We start from the raw sequence: 16,166 nt of genomic DNA, 5'->3' as shown, positions 1-16,166 counted from the left end.
AGCTACCCTATTGACTTATTCATTCCCACTGGGATGAGAGCCATAAGAACCATTCATTCCCTTCATTGTAAGAAATGGGCCCTGGGAATGGTGCCTGCTGTGCAGTATGACAGCGATTTTCACTTAAGCCCTAAATTCCTATATATGCCCATTGAATATCCCTTGGGCGAGCATGTGGTTGGTGTAGCAAGAAACCATCTCTCACTTTCACAAATGATAAAAGCCAAATAACAAAAAAAAATCCATTCAGGACACATGCCTTCATAGGAGTTCCCCAGTATCTACCATTTAAATCACTACCTCTTGTGTGTCTCTGGTTATTCACCCCAACTATCTCCCATTAGAAGAGGCGGGTGAGCACCATCCCTTCCCTGTTCCTCCAGCCTGAGTCAGTTGCTTCAGTGTTGTAATCACTAAATGAACTCCGGTCATCTGGGTTATTGTCAGGATTCTGTCACTTCACAACATGGAATCAACTAGACACACTGTAGATTAACTATTTCCAGTTGTTTGCATACCATATGGCCTGCACTTTTTATTTAATGCTTACATTCCAGAGTTTATATGTTTTGTACCAGAAAAATAGATATTTTTGTTTTAATCCTTCAAGTTTATGAAAAATTTTTAAAAAATGATAGAGACTTATTTACTATTTATTATTTCTCTATGTTGGGTAGTTAATGTTCTATAGTTGCGTGCAAATATATGTACACTGTATCTTTCCATGCTTATTAACTGCTTGTGCTTATACAACCCCTAGCAGTGTGAGAATACTTCTAAATATATACCTGTGGTACGGTGTCGACGACATTGCCTGCTACTATAGAGTGAAACTGGGTGACCCTGCCTAGTGTGCATATGTGCTGTGAACAGACGTCAGTACCTATGTTTACTATGAACCAGTAGATTCGGGATTTCTGTCTACTTTACTCTTCTTATGTGATGCCATTACATAATTCCTTAGCTGTCTCATGACTTTATTTTTAAACTTTTTTGTCTGTGCTACAGAGAAGCCCACTGTTGCTATGACATGTTGTATACCTTAAGAATATTTTTTGGCCTTTTTTGTACCCGGTTAGACAACTACAACTGACTTTCTGTGAGGTCTGAATAACTTTGGCTTTCATGTTCTTTATGAACCAAATCTGGAGGCCCTCCTCCAAGGACTGGAGAAGGATGAACCCAGTAAAAAAAATTGCTGTTAGAACTTACAAGGTTCACACTACTAAATGTTAGTATAAACATACTGCGACTGCCCTTCAAGCAACTGGGGAAAAAGTCAGGTTGCAGTGTGTTGAAGGGCAGGGGAATGATGAAAGAGGTTTCTTCTAGGAAGTTGTGCCAGGGACAGGGGGAAGCTGTGCTGCTGTTAATGCTGCTGTTTTGTGGGAGGGGCACAGAACAGAATTTAGGTCTGTAGGCCAGAGAAGACCAAGCCAGACCACTAGGTTTGCTGTAGGTTCATAGGTTCATAGATTATTTGCTACCTTTTGTTGGCTAAAACCAGACCAATGCCACACCCCTCACATCACCTCTAACCCTGCCCACTTCGCCTCCCTCTACCGTCCACATTCTGCCCATTTTGTGATGTCTTCATGACATCAGATGATGGGGAATGCCCTGTTTTTCCATTCCTAATGCCTGCTTTCTGCTGATTTACTATGCTTTTCTGTAAAAAAGCATAGTAAATACATTGATTTAACAAACTCCGATAGTCTGTTTCTTTTTTGAAACAGAATACCGGAGTTTGTACAGTGTTTTCTGGACTACCAGATAATTAGTTTGATTTCAGGATAGTCTGGAAAAAAAAACAGATAGGTGGCAACCCTACAGACCACAGGAGCAACCCACTACAACATTTATGTGTGTGTTATTATTTTAGGTTATTTGAGTGCATCTTATTTTACAGAGTCACTTCATTTAGCTTAATATTTTGGTTTAGTTAATTTTGTTTGATGCACCATTTTGTGTATTTACTTTATTTCAGCGCACTATTTGATACAACTGTCTTATTTTAACATAAATGAGTGGTAAACACAAAACCCAAGTATTGGTAGAGTGCTTTTTAATCATTTAAATGAGGTTCCTGTAACAACACATGCATGGATATGCTCCAAATGAAGGATGGCTTCAAGGTCTGGCAGTTTGTTTTTTAGACTTCTAGCATTAAGTAGAACCACGCTGATATAGTCCACTAATTGATTTGTTTTGGAAGTTAGGTTGTGAGGTTAGTCAGTGAGAGCTTGCCTAAAAAGGCACAATATGGGCTGATAAAGCTTTCACCAGTAAACAGCAGCCTTTGAATGAAAGCTCCAAACTGTCCTTCATGAAGTAAGAATGGTTGTGTAGTGTCTCTTCCAATGTATGGACTCCCCCTGGAATGTCTCCAAGTGAATAGCAAATTGTTAAAGTCAGTCATCTTTTCTTTATACTGTGTCATCATTTTTGGTGATGAGGAGTCCTCTCAGTACTTGGGTCTTTCCTTCATTTGTGACATGCTTGGAGAACTCTTTCTTGTCTCTGTCCATGTCCTTTGGGTTCTGTGCTGCAGGTCATTTACTCCAACATGAGTGACTACCATGACATGCTCATAGTTGTGTGGTTTATGGGTCCTAAGGGCCCTTGTGGCATCAGCAATCCTGGCTCCTGAGAGAAAGTTCACTCTTACCCTGTTTTTATTTAGCCTACTGTGTGTGCAATCTGTGTGTCTAACTATGGACTCATCAATCATAGGTACATTTCTGTTGTGTCTGAAAATTGCTTAAGGTTTAACTGGTTTAGGATATGCTGTTCCTTGGCGACTCACAGCTGTGTTGACAGTAATTGGGGCCGCTGTGCTTAGTTTACATTGGACTTTGAACCTACTGGTTTGTTATGGCTTGGGCAAGGACATTTTAGTGTCGCAGTGTATAATAATTTAGTGCGTGTATGTGCAGACTGTGGTGTAAGTGAGTGATAATCATAAGATGGATTTGATTGTGACAGCATGGCCCCAAATGTGGTTAGGTACTTTCATCTCTGACAAATAAACGGAGAGTAGTTAAGTAAAAGATCATCGTCTGGGAGTATTAGGCAGTTCTTACATTGCCTGAGTATTCCGACTACTATGAGGCTGACACAAGAGGGTAGAGTACTTTGCTGACCTTCCATTTTGACCAAGCATGCAAGTTGAGTCTGGAAAGAATAAAAGAATATAAGCGTTTCAGTTCCTGGGTTAAAGTATTTTTTTAAATAAAAAAAATATATAGTAGACAGAGATTAGTGTTTTGTGCATTGAGTTAATCATATGCAGTAAGTATTCTATTAACCTAGCTATAGAGGTCAGTTTGGTAGATGAATAAGAGAGAAAAATTGGTTCTGTCACCACAACCAAGTAGACAGTAAATAATAATCTGGTATAGAATGACTATAAGATCAGCTTTAGACTTGCAATACTGTATCGTTGCTTAACTCTGTGATTGCAGCTTTAACTGGGAGGTGGAGTTAACTAAGGTTCTTAAGACAAAATTTGAAAATGAAATTGCATGGATCTGTCGAATACAGCACAGCCACCTACTGTTAAGCTGTGGGAGAAAAAGTGAAAGAACCAATAAGAAAACAGTTAAAGCTCAAGCTAAAATGTCCACCCCTCATAAACAGCAGAAAATGATTCCCTGCCACCGAATAACCCTTGCTGCTCTTAGAAGTTTAGACCTTGACTAGAAAACTAATTTTAACTGTACTTTAAAGTAGGACTAAATGTAAAAGCTGGAAAAAGAGTGGAAAATCACAGGAAAATACTATGTTTAGCAATATGGCGTGCTGTCTAACGATTTGATGTGTGAACATTCAGTGTGACAAAATATCATCATGTAAATATCATCAGTGTAACAAAATAACATCTATTAATCACATAAACAGCCAGACGACAATGAAATGAAGAATGCAAATGATTTTAACTGAAACCATAATTTATTATAAAAGAAAAAGTGGCAAAAAAATGCAAAATCACAGGGAGAGAACTTGGATTAACTAGGAGGGAGTGCAATCAGATTTAGTAACAGACGAATGACTGATCATGATACAAAGCCAGTAATGCTAACCAAACAAACTGTAATAAAGTTTTAAAATTTATTAAAGAAACAATGAAGTACAGAAATCACCAAAATGACTATGGGTGGTATTCATAGTCCTGGAGTTTGTAGCTACATAGTGGTTATTTGCAAGGAGTGCCTCGACAAGTACATGCAAATAAGCTAAAAGCAGATTATTCATACTTAAGGAAAAGCAAAGGTATTTTGAAAAACATTTCCACTGAAGGCAAAAGCATAACATACCTAAAGTCAAGCATTAAGTAAATATGAAGCACTTCATAAAAGCAGTAGGCTTTGTATAACTTCGTATGCATTTGGATATTGCGGATGAAAGCAGCTATGCACAGTCAAACTTAAAACACTCAAGGCAGGCGGTGGACTGTGCCACTTTTATTATTAATATTTAAAAAATAAAGGGGTTTAAAATGTTTTATATGGAAGCATTCTTATGTTACTCTGTTGGTTTGTTTAAAAAATGGAAAGGAGGAGAGAAAAAAGCCTGAAAATGGAGAGACGCAGAAGGAACACATCAGGATGGTTGAGCTGCAGGAGGTGGGAGAGGAGAGGGTTATATTTTTGTTGGGGGACAGACCCCATATTTTTTTTAGATATTCTTTATATATGAGCATAGTGTGGGTGGGAGATAGGTAACAGGGTGTAGACTGAGGAAGTGCCAACAGGAGTCTCCAGTTCACACAGCCTCAAACATTTCCAATTCCAGGTGATGGTGCAGTGGCGGACCCTGATGTTGAGGGGGTAGAGACCTGTGGTGGTGCCATGGTCAGCACCAACTGAGACAGTATGTCTAGGACTTCCTGAAGAGAGTCTTCAACTGGCTGAATCTGTCTACACATTACCTGCTTCGGCATGTCCTAGACCAAGTCCTGAAACCCCCATACAGTTAGGTTTGCCAGGCTACCAAGTGCCCAGTGCCTGCAGAACTTGTATCACTGCCTTGACCCCGCAAGAATGTCCCTGGATAGACAAATGGTGAGTGCTTCCTAAGCTGGGAGGTACATGCCTGGGCTCCTCCAGTGGATTTTACATCTGTATAAAATGAACATAAATGAGAGAGAAAGAAAATTATAAAGGACAACAAAATGCACAATTAAATAAGAAGATACAGAAAAAAGGAAGGAGGGGGAACACAAAAGAGAAAATATACACAATAAATTCTCAAATTATGTTATAAAGCATTCCGTTTCTTACTTTAAAACAATTTTATTTTTATAAATCTTTATTGAATTAAAGCAGAATGTATGGGGAGTGCTTATACAGACTTTTGGATGGCATTATATGGGAGGTGAGTATGCTTACTTTGTAGGGCAGTATTTGCTATCAAGTTATGATAGGTTTGCATCTTGCACTCTTCTACACAAACATAATGATCTTATTTGTGCCTGATATGCATTTGTTTGCAATACTGCACTGAGAACACCCTTTATTGATACTTAAATCTCATAAAATACTGAGATATCTCACTCTAGCTTGCAGTAATATGCCAAATGCACTATAGTGCTTCAGTTACTATGCTGTTGTATTAATTATTTCTTTATATGCAATAATGAAATTAGTTAAAGACCGAATACTGCTGGCCGGGGGGGGGGGGGGGTGCAGCAACATTTACTTTTTAATTAAAAAAAAAAAAAAAATGAAATAAATCAGATTTCTTCTTTAAGGGCATTAGTTCTTCTTTAAGAACACCTTCTGCCTCTGTGCTTCAACACACACAAACTTCCAGTTGTTGCTTCTTCTTTTCCATGTTCATGTGAAGAATTTAAATGTAACAAATGAACGTTCCTGCTGAATGTCTGCCTCTTACCTTCTACATTTATGCTTTTGTGTGTGTAATTCCCTAGTTAGGGATGCAGTTTAATTTGCTCAGGTTCAAACACCGTAGCTTAGTTACAAGAGAAAAGAGCCTGAATCCTCTACACCAACTACCAGATCTACTCAAAGTGCATTTTCAAGGAATTGTGCATTTTCAAGGAACTGTGAGCTTCAATGCAGTTTCAAGGAATTGTGAGCTTCAATGCAGTTCAAGGAATTCTGAGCTTCAAGGGAAGAGAAGTTTATTGCTGCTCATGCTAAGTCTGTTTTCAATGTGCAACTGTTTTGTTTAGCTTATTTTACTTCTGCAGAGACTGTGCATATTGGGGGCAGCCACAGTAGTGCAGCAGTTAGCGTTGCCACCTCACAGCAAGAGGTTCTCTGGTTTGATCCTCGGCTGGGGTGCCTTCTGTGTGGAGTCTGCATGTCCTCCTTGTAGTCGCGTGGGTTTTCTCCGGGTGCTCCGGTTTCCTCCCACATCACAAAGACATGGTGTAGGTGGATTGGACACTCTAAATTGGCCCTAGGTGTGAGTGTGTGCATGTGTGTGACTTCTGTGGAAGGTTGGGTGCTGGGCTGGCAACTCAACCCTGTAAAACTCCACTGCCAATCATGAGCAGACAGGTGATCCGCTGTGGCAACCCCTAACCGGGAAAAAAGCCGAAAGAAGAAGAGACTGTGCATATTGACAAATACTGAGTGGCCTTTTATGGTTGAAATGTTCTGAAATAGGCAGTTTTGTCATTATTGGTTCACATGTTTTATTCCACTGTCACTGTTTGTGCTACATAATTTGAAAGCAGTGTTAGTAACACAAGTAGCATGCTTACTTTTGATGCAAAAAGCTGTGGGTTCTATTCCTGCACCATGCAGATGGATTGCTGATACTGTGTTGCACTTTAAAGGTGGGGTGCTGCAATCCTGAGTGTGTCTTCCTTTGGATGAGATGCCTCGTAACTATGAACCTGTTGCTGGTTTGCCATCCATTCCGTATTGCAATATTACCAGCTTATAATTTTTTAATGTAAATTAGCTAATTTATTCTTCAAGGGCAGCAAACGTTGAAATATAAAGTTTGCTAGCAGCAGCCTCTTCTTTAGTTACAGATCGGTTATGCAGAATTATTCAGATGACTTTTACTTCTGCAGAGACTGTGTATATTGACTGATACTGAGTGGCCTTTTATGGTTGAAATGTTCTGAAATAGGCAGTTTTGTCATTACTGGTTCACATGTTTTATTCCATTGCTTACTGGAAAAATGTTCAAAGCTACAAATTTAAAACACACTATAACAAGTGGTGCTGTATTATACAAGGAATACAATTTAATACAATCAGGAAAGTAAATCAAATAACACATGCATGTTTGTATGATCCTAAAATATGTGTAAGGGCCTATGGTTTGAAAACAGCCCAAAGGTGAACTTTATTTGCCACTGGCCAGATACATTTTCTTTGAAATTGGTTTCAATGGCATTTCAAGGGCAGAGAAGTTTACTGTTAATGCTAAGTCTGCTTTCATTGTGAGACTGTCTTGTTTTGTTTAGCTAATGTCAGTGTTTGTGCTATACAATTTGAAATAAGAGTTTTAAATTAAATCCAAATATCTGTAATCATTGCAGAAGTAAAGAACATAGTATGCAAACTGACAGGTTTAAAAAAGGAACTTATGTTCTTACCATAACGTTCCATGTGAGTTGTTCATCTCACCTTTGTTTTTACACGTGGGTCCAAGTCGGCTGCTTTCCAAGCTTAAGATCTTTCAGTAGCTTGAGGCACAGTACCTATCCCATGATGCTCTCTGACTAACCCTCAGATCTAGTTTGCTGAATCCAGCAACAAAGGAACAGCCTAACATTCCCTAAATGTCAATATGTGTATATATAAAAAACATATAAAAACATATATGTACAGTTAACCACAGGAAGAAAGTCTGGTAGAAGTAAAGGACAGTAGACAAACCAAACCAGACCTCCAGTCATAACCGGTCTTCAAGAACCTGGAGGGGGATGGAGGGTGGGAAATGTAAGAACAAAGGCGAGATGAACAACTCACATGGAATGTTATGGTAAGAACATAACTTTTTTATGTGAAGTTGTTCAATCTCGCCATTTGTTCTTACACGTGGGTAGCGTCCCAAGCACCCAAACCCTGGGTGGCTCACGGGAGTACATTCCTGAGAACATTGGAACCAAAGGAAGCTCTGTCCCTGGAGGCCCTGACCACTTTGTAATGAGTGATAAACATATGTGGTTTTGACCAAGTAGCGGCTGCACAAATGGTGTCCAAAGGCAAATGATCTGCGTGAGCTAGAGATGTGGATACCGCCCTAGTGGAATGAGCTTTCACCTTGTATTCTAAGGTCTGATTAGTTGAAGAGTATACAAACTTTATGCAATCTGATAACCATTTAGACAAGGTAACTTTAGACACAGATAGCCCTTTTTTGTTATCAGAGTAGGAGACAAAAAGCTGTTCAGATTTTCTAAAATCTTTTGTTCTGTCCAAGTAAAATCTCAACTGTCTGTGGACATCAAGTGTATGTAGCATATACTCCATTTTATTAGAATGATGTCTGAAAAAAGTGGGCAACTCAATAGACTGATTCAGATTAGTCTTGGAACAGACCTTTGGAAGAAAAGTGGGATTTGTCCTGAGAGACACTCTATCAGGAAAAAATACAAAGTAAGGGGGCCTAATAGAAAGAGCTTGAAGTTCAGAAACTCTGTGAGCTGAAGTAATAGCCACCAAAAATAATGTTTTCCAAGATATGAACTTCAAGGGGCAAGAGGATGCAGGCTCAAAGAGGGGAAGCATCAGCTGAGATAATATAAAATTTAGGTTCCATGGTGCAACTGGTTGTCTGATGGGTGGCCTTAGGTGATGAGTCCCTTTCAAAAAGGCTTTACATAATCTGTGTGACATAAGATTAGATCCTTAAATCCCCAAGTGAAAATTAGATATAGCGGCCAATTGAACTCTAACAGTGGGTGCTGCAGCACCTTCCTGAAAAATTGTTGCGAGAAATTCCAGAACCATATCAAGAAGGGCAACATTAGGGATCAATATCACATTGAGAGGTCCAGTAAACAAAATGTTTCCATTTACTACTGTACAGTTTCCTAGTGGAGACTTTATGAGAGGAAAAAAGAATATGTTGAACTTTGGAAGAAAGATTATATGACCTGGCTAGGTTGGGAAGTGGAGCAGCCAAGCTGTCAGTTTGAGGGACTGAAGAGAGGGGTGAAGTACTCCTGACGAATGCGTCAGAAGGTCTGGCACTGGGTCCAGAAACCAAAGTTCTTCCAGTTGGTATTGATGAGGAAAGGGGAACCATATCTGCCGATGCCAAAAAGGGTCAATCAGAATAACTGTCCTTCCAGAGCCCTTTGCTTTCATCAAGAATCTGGGAATCAGTGGGGTTGGAGGAAAGGCATAAAGGAGACCTGAGGGCCAATCATGCACAAGTAAATCCCTGTGACTGTCCCCGGTGGAGGGTTGAGGGCAAAGTAGCTTCTGCATTTGGCATTCATCAGAGATGCAAAAAAGTTGCAGCAAGGCTGGCCCCATCTGTGGAATATCTTTTCCGCCACATTTTGTTTGAGGGACCACTCGTGGGGTAACAAAATCGCTCTGCTCAGTTTGTCCGCTATCACATTGGATTTCCCCAGGATGTGCATTGCTAATAGAAAGCGCCCGGTGGACACAGCCCACTTCCAAATCCTCAAAGCTTCTCGGCATAAGGGATAAGATTTGGTTCCCCCCTGTTTGTTGATGTACCAGACTACCGACATGTTGTCTGTCTGAATCACAATCGTCCCCTGTGGTAGAGAGTCATGAAAGTGCTGCAATGCTAAAAGCACTGCTCTCAACTCCAGGACATTGATGTGCAAATGACATTCTATCTCTAACCAGGTGCCTTGGGCAGTCTTTCCCTGAAAAAGCCCCCCCCCCCAATCAGGGAAGTGTCCGTGATCACCGTGGCTACTGGAGGGGGTAATATAAATGGTCAACCTACTGTCACCTGGTGGCTGTTCAACCACCAGAGAAGGTCTGTCTTGCAAGCATCTGTCAACAGAATCTTGAATGACATCGGGAGCTGTTGGTAGGACCACTGGGTGAAAAGCAGCCATTGGAGTATCCGCATGTGTATCCAGCCCAGAGGTACTACTATGAGGGAAGCCGCCATTGTGCCTAAGAGTTTTAACACCTGAGAAGCAGGTACTTTCTTTTCTTGTAACAAGCATGACACCTGGTTTCTTAGAGAGGTTACTCTTTCTAGAGGTAATTTGACCAGAGTGGTGGTGGTGTCTAGGTCTGCTCCGATAAATGAGATATGCTGCGATGGTAATAAAGCAGATTTTTCAAAATTTATGGTTATTCCTGACTGAGAACAGAGATTGATCGTATGATCCCTGGACTGAATGAGTTGATGCCTGGTGGTGGCAGATAGGAGCCAGTCGTCCAGATACAGAAACACCCAGAATCCTAGATGCCTCAGGTGAGCTGTAACTACTGCCATACATTTCGTGAACACTCTGGGGGCTGTAGTGAGACCAAAGGGCAGAGCTCGAAATTGGTAATGACTGGCCTCCAGCCGGAAATGCAGGTGATCTCTGGATGGTCTGACCATTTTTATGTGGTAGTATGCATCCTTGAGATCTAAAGAGCACATCCAATCATCCGTTCCCAGGAACGGGAGTATCGATTGAAACGTGACCATCTGGAACTTCTCATTCTTACGAATGTATTGAGTTTGCTGAGGTCTAAAATGGGCTTCCAGTCCCCTGTTTTCTTTGGAACTAAAAAAAATCTGGAGTAAGTTCCGGATCCTATCTTGTCCACCAGGACTGGCTGGATGACTCTTTTTTCTAGCAGGTTTTGGATTTCTGTGACTGCTTGATTCCTCAGACTGGGTGGAACATCTGGGATTCTTTTTGTGAGTAACAGGGGTTCTACAAAGGGAATGAGATAACCTCTGGTAACTATGTTTTGTACCCAAGAATCTGATGTAATTCCTAGCCAGGCATCTGGGTACAAAGCCAAGTGACCCCCGACTGCCTCCAGAGTAGGACAGTCAGGCCTCCTCTCAGGAAACTGCTCCCTGTCACCCTGGTTCTGCGGACCTCCTCTGCTGCCAAAGCAGCATCTTCCATTATTGCTCTCTCCTCTGCCCCTGAAGGGGGGTTCACTACGTGTGTTCTGGAAAGCTCCTTGGGACTTCCTGAACCACATTTTTCCACCTCTTTGGGGTATGATCTAGTAGGGGTGGAAAAACGGACTCCTACGGCAGATAGAGTCTTTCCTTCCTGCTCACACCTAGTGAGAGTTTCCTTGACTTTAGGCCCAAACAATGAAGAGCCATTAAATGGGGTATTGACAAAGGAAGACTTGAAGGCTTCTGCAAAGGTGCACAAGCGCATCCAGGACTGTCTCCGCAGAGCAGTCGCTGAACCTGCTGCTCGACTCGATCCCTCGGCTGCAAATGAAATGAGCCGCATGGATGAGTTGACAATGGAATTAAGGGTAGAAAGCTGAGCTGTAACCTTTTCTGAAATAGCCTCATCTGTGTTACCCTTTAGAGTATCTCCAAGTTCTTGAAGGAGATCTCGTTGAAGGCGAGTAAAATGGGTCAAGTAGTTAAGCGATCTCATGGCAAATGTCGCAGAACTAAAAATGCATTTCCCATATCTGTCCATCGTCCTGGAATCCTTATTAGGAGGATGGATAGCAGAAGAAGTTTCGGACATCTCTTTCTTGGTGGCCGCCACCACTACCATGACATCAACAGGGACACCTTTGGTGAGGAAGGATTTCTCTTGAGGGGCAGTGATGAATTTATTGGGCCTCCGAGGGACTGGTTCCATGGTGTCAGGGGACTCCCACACCGTTCGAGTGACCAGATCCATTAGTTTGTCAAAGGGCAGAGTAACCCAGAAGGTGGAGGGCTGAGACCCAAAGGCCTTTAGGAGCACCAACTCATCCTCAGTAGGGCAAATGGACTGCCAGTCACCCTTCTGCTTAAGTATTTCTAAGATGTCCACAAAGGAGGCATCCTCTGAGGGGGACTGTGGGGACCCTTCTGATTCCTCTAAGTCGATGACTGATGTCAAGGATTCCTGAGGGGAATCCAAATGCCCCCTCTTGCAGAGTCTCTTTCTGGGAACCTCATCAGTGGGGGCGGCTGGTAAAGTTTCAGTAGAGCAGGGTTCACCCAAAGGGGATACCTGAGGCTCTGGGTCCCGTCACTTAGTATGTGCTTTAGACGAAGAGGCAGAACTCGGCATCTTCAGGGAGGAAGAGGAGAGACCTGTAGTGTGTGTCTGAACAGACAGCACCCTCCTCATGGCATCAAAGGCCCCGGACTCTCAGCCTGAGGAGGCCACCGGTTCCAAGGAAGACGGAGGCCTCACAGGTGCTGAGGCTGAGGGCTCTGAACCCAAGGACATAGCCGAGCTCACCTGTGCCGAAGCCCCGAGGGGAAGTGTTGGAACTGACATGTCAGTTCGACTCTCCTCCCCGGAACTGATGAGAGAGTGTTGGATCTGAGACTCTTCAGATGGCACCGAAGAGGTCAGGGTGGGTGGAACCAAAGTCACTGGAACAGGACTTGGCTCCATGGGTTCCACAACCATTAAATCTTCCACCTCCAGCTCCGAAGGCCTGGGTAGGCTCGAAGGAGGAGTAGCACAGGCAATGGGGTGGGAACAGGGCTCAAACCCAGTTGGGATGAAGCCAAGAGCAGTTTAGCCAATGCCGGGTTCTCCAAGAGCCTCTGCACCACATGGTCCACATCAATATCTGACATCCTTGAAGAGCGGGTCGAAGGGGCTGAAGAAGCTACAGACCTAAGTATTAGAGATTTTAAAGTCTCTGATACTGGCTCCAAAACCAAAGGTTGGCTCTGAATCATCGGTTCGGCACACAGTTCCGAAGACCTAGTAATCGGTGACCGCATCTTAACAGAGGTGCTCGGAGTCGAAGACTTAGGCTCCGAGGACACCCGAGACGACTTCAACCCTTTCGAAGACTTGGAGGTCTGGCCGGACTTGTCCAAAGCTTCTTGAAACTCAGGTTTTAAGAGACCTTGATCAATAAGTTTCCTACGTCTCTTTAACAGAACTCTGCCACTAAAAGAGTGGCAGATGGAACAGTCCTCCTGCAAATGGAGAGGTCCCAAACAATAAACACAAGAAATTTGGATGTTATGTGATCCTGTCTCGCCTACATTCAATACTGATGGGCTCGGAGCCGATCCCTCGGCTCCGACTTGGCATGCTATGCTATAGAGCAAGGCCTCTTATTGGCTGAGCTATTTCTTATCCCAGGATGCACCACCACTAATCCCCCAGATCTCGTTTGCCACTTACAAGCTAGGACATGGTCTCAAACTTGGCTGGGCTAAGTACTGTTTTATTCAGACTTTTCCTGTCAGGAAATTTGCGAATTTGAAACCAAAAGCTGTTTTAATAGCTATTGTTGTTGTACGAGTGTCTTTAAAGAAAATCTGTTGAGAAAATTGTGTTTTTTTCGTTAAGGGAAGGTTTCCCATTTAAGTTAGAGGGGCCTTCCCCTATTTCTATTTCTATCTAGCGTTTTTTTTTGTCAAGTACCTGCTTAAGTTAGAGGGTCTTGACCCTCATTTTCTGTGTTTGTGCTAGTTGGTGAATTGTTTTTGTCAAAAAAAAAAAAAAAAAAAAAAAACTTACTTAGTTTTCTGTGTATTAAAATCTTGTTTCTTAGGGTTTGTCGGCATGTCTAAAGAGCATAGACCCTCTGGGTTTAAAAAGTGCGCGAGGTGTGGTTATAAAATGTCCATAACGGACGACCAATCCTCGTGCGTTTATTGTTTAGGTGCCAAGCACCTACAAGAGTCCTGTAGCGTGTGTCACGCCTTTTCTTCGAGAGTCCTCCAGGAGAGGAAGAATAAATTGATTTTAAAAGGTCTGATTAAGCCATCCTTTGAGGAGGCTTTATCTTCCTCTTCCTCTCCTACGAAAAAGAAAAAAGCGTCGGCTCCGACCAGTCTGTCGGAACCGACTGCCAAAAAACCTAGGCAGGCTTCTCCATCGGCTCCACGGACTTGGAGCCGAGGCGAACAGTCTGCCTCGATGCCTCCAGTCTCGACCCCTCTGGTTTCGGAGCCGAGGACTGGGGCATCGAGAGGCGGGTCACCTTCATCGGCTCCACTGATTTTGGAGCCGATGAGGGTTGCCGGCTCAGACTCTTCCCCTTCGGCGCCGAAGTCCTCATCGGCACCGAGGGAAATTGTTTTGAGATCTCCCTCGGAACCGATAGTAATTGAATCCATTCGGAGCCGGTCCCCTAGTCCTATGGAGCCGATGGAGAAATCGATTCGGACCCGATCGGTGTCATCTAGATCCTCCAAGATGTCTGATTCGGACATCGACAGGGTGCTCCTAAGACTTTTCCAGTCTCCGGTGTTTCAAAAGTTAGTTTTGGCTCCAGCCCATTCGGCTTTGGAGCCGATGGTCCACCCTGCTACTATGGTTCCTCCTCCAACAGCCTCGGCACCGTTGGAGCCGGTGCTGGTGGAACCGATGGAGGTTTTCGGGTCGGGCCCGACCCTTACTCCAACTCCGGCTCTTGAGTCGGAGTTCGCACTGGACTTCTTCTGTCGGCCCCGGGGACGCCGGGACTGATGTTTTCGGTCCCAAGCCTTCCTCTCGGTGCGTTGGCTGCGGGAGTGCCGTCTACCGTTGTGGCCACGGAGGTGGGACCTTCCCAGGATTCTGGTGGTCCTGCCTTCAGGACTATGAGGAGTGCGTTAGCCAAATCTTCTTTGGCTACCTCCACGGTCTCCCCAGCTCCTTCCCTGCATACTGAGACTGGGTCTTTGGCAGTCCCCCTGTCCTTAGACAGCGGAGCCCCGGGGCCTGAGGTTACCCCCACTGGGGTTTCCCCCCCTTCTGGAGGTCCCTCTGAAGCTTCTTTGGAGGAACCCCCCAGGAAAAGATCGTGCAAGAGGAAGCACGTTGACTCCCCTGATGAGTCTCTTACATCAGACACTGATCTCGATGATGCAGAGGGGTCCCCTAAGTCGTCCTCAGATGATGTCTCCTTTGCAGACATCCTGGAAGCCCTTAAACAACGAGGCGGCTGGCAATCCAAACCCCCTTCTGCTGATGAGTCGGTGTTCCTTAAGGCCTTCGGGGCTCAGCCCTCCGCCTCCTGGGTGTCTCCGCCCTTCAACGAGCTCTTGGATTTGATCTGTCGAAGGGCGTGGGAACACCCAGACTCTGTGGAACCGGTGCCTGCTCATCCTAATAAGTTCCTGTCAGCACCCCCGGAAAAAGAGTTTCTGACTAAAGGTGTGGCTGTAGATGCTTTGGTGGTGGCATCTGCTACCCAGCAAGATGTAGCAGAGGCTTCGACGTTCGTCCATCCTCCTAATAAGGAGTCTAGGAGCATGGATCGGCAGTGGCGCACCCTAAGTTCAGCGGCCTTTACATTAAGGTCCTTGAACTATCTCACGCACTTTACCAGATTTCAGAGGGATCTGATTAAAGAACTTTCCGATACCCTCTTGGGTAACCTGCCTGAGGAGCTGGCCCAGACAGTTGGCTCTCAGCTGGCTACGCTGTCGTCCATATCAAACTCGTCCATGAGGCTCATTTCTTATGCGGCCGAAGGGGTGAGTAGAGCGGCGGGTACAGGCATTGCTCTACGGAGACAAGCCTGGCTCCGCCTGTGTCATTTTGCGGAGGCCTTTAAGTCTTCCTTTGCCGACGCCCCCTTTGATGGGTCCTCTTTCTTTGGACCCAAGGTAAAGGACACACTGTCCCGCTGCGAGCAAGAAGGTAAGACTTTGACTGCCGTAGGGGCACGATTTTCCACTCCCTTTCGGCCTTACCCCAAGGCTAAAAGAGGAGGGAAAATGTGGTTCCGTAGATCTCAGAAGTCTTACCCCTCACAGCAGGACGATCCCCCTTCCAGAAGCAGGGGAGGGGGAAATTCTTCTGGAAGACGCCGTCCCAGAGGCGGCAGAGGCCCTCGCAACACTGGAGACCGCGAGTCCTTTTGTGGCTCTTCAGCCTTTCACAGTCCCTGAGGGATTGCCCGACTGTGCAGCTCCGGAGCCAGTCGGGGGTCGTTTTTCGAGGCACCTAAAAGCCTGGGAAGGTATCACTCAGGACCGATGGGTGCTTCGAATTACCGCCGGAGGTTACGCCATCCCTTTCTCTTACTCTCCACCTCAGTCCAAAAAAATCCTGGACCCGCCACCCAGTCAACCGGAAACTG

This window comes from Protopterus annectens, chromosome 3.part0 (assembly GCF_019279795.1).
Source record: "Protopterus annectens isolate FY-2018-M chromosome 3.part0, PAN1.0, whole genome shotgun sequence".
Lineage (NCBI taxonomy): Eukaryota > Metazoa > Chordata > Ceratodontiformes > Protopteridae > Protopterus > Protopterus annectens.
The sequence above is the reverse complement of the archived record's forward strand: the minus strand, read 5'-3'. Positions refer to the sequence as shown.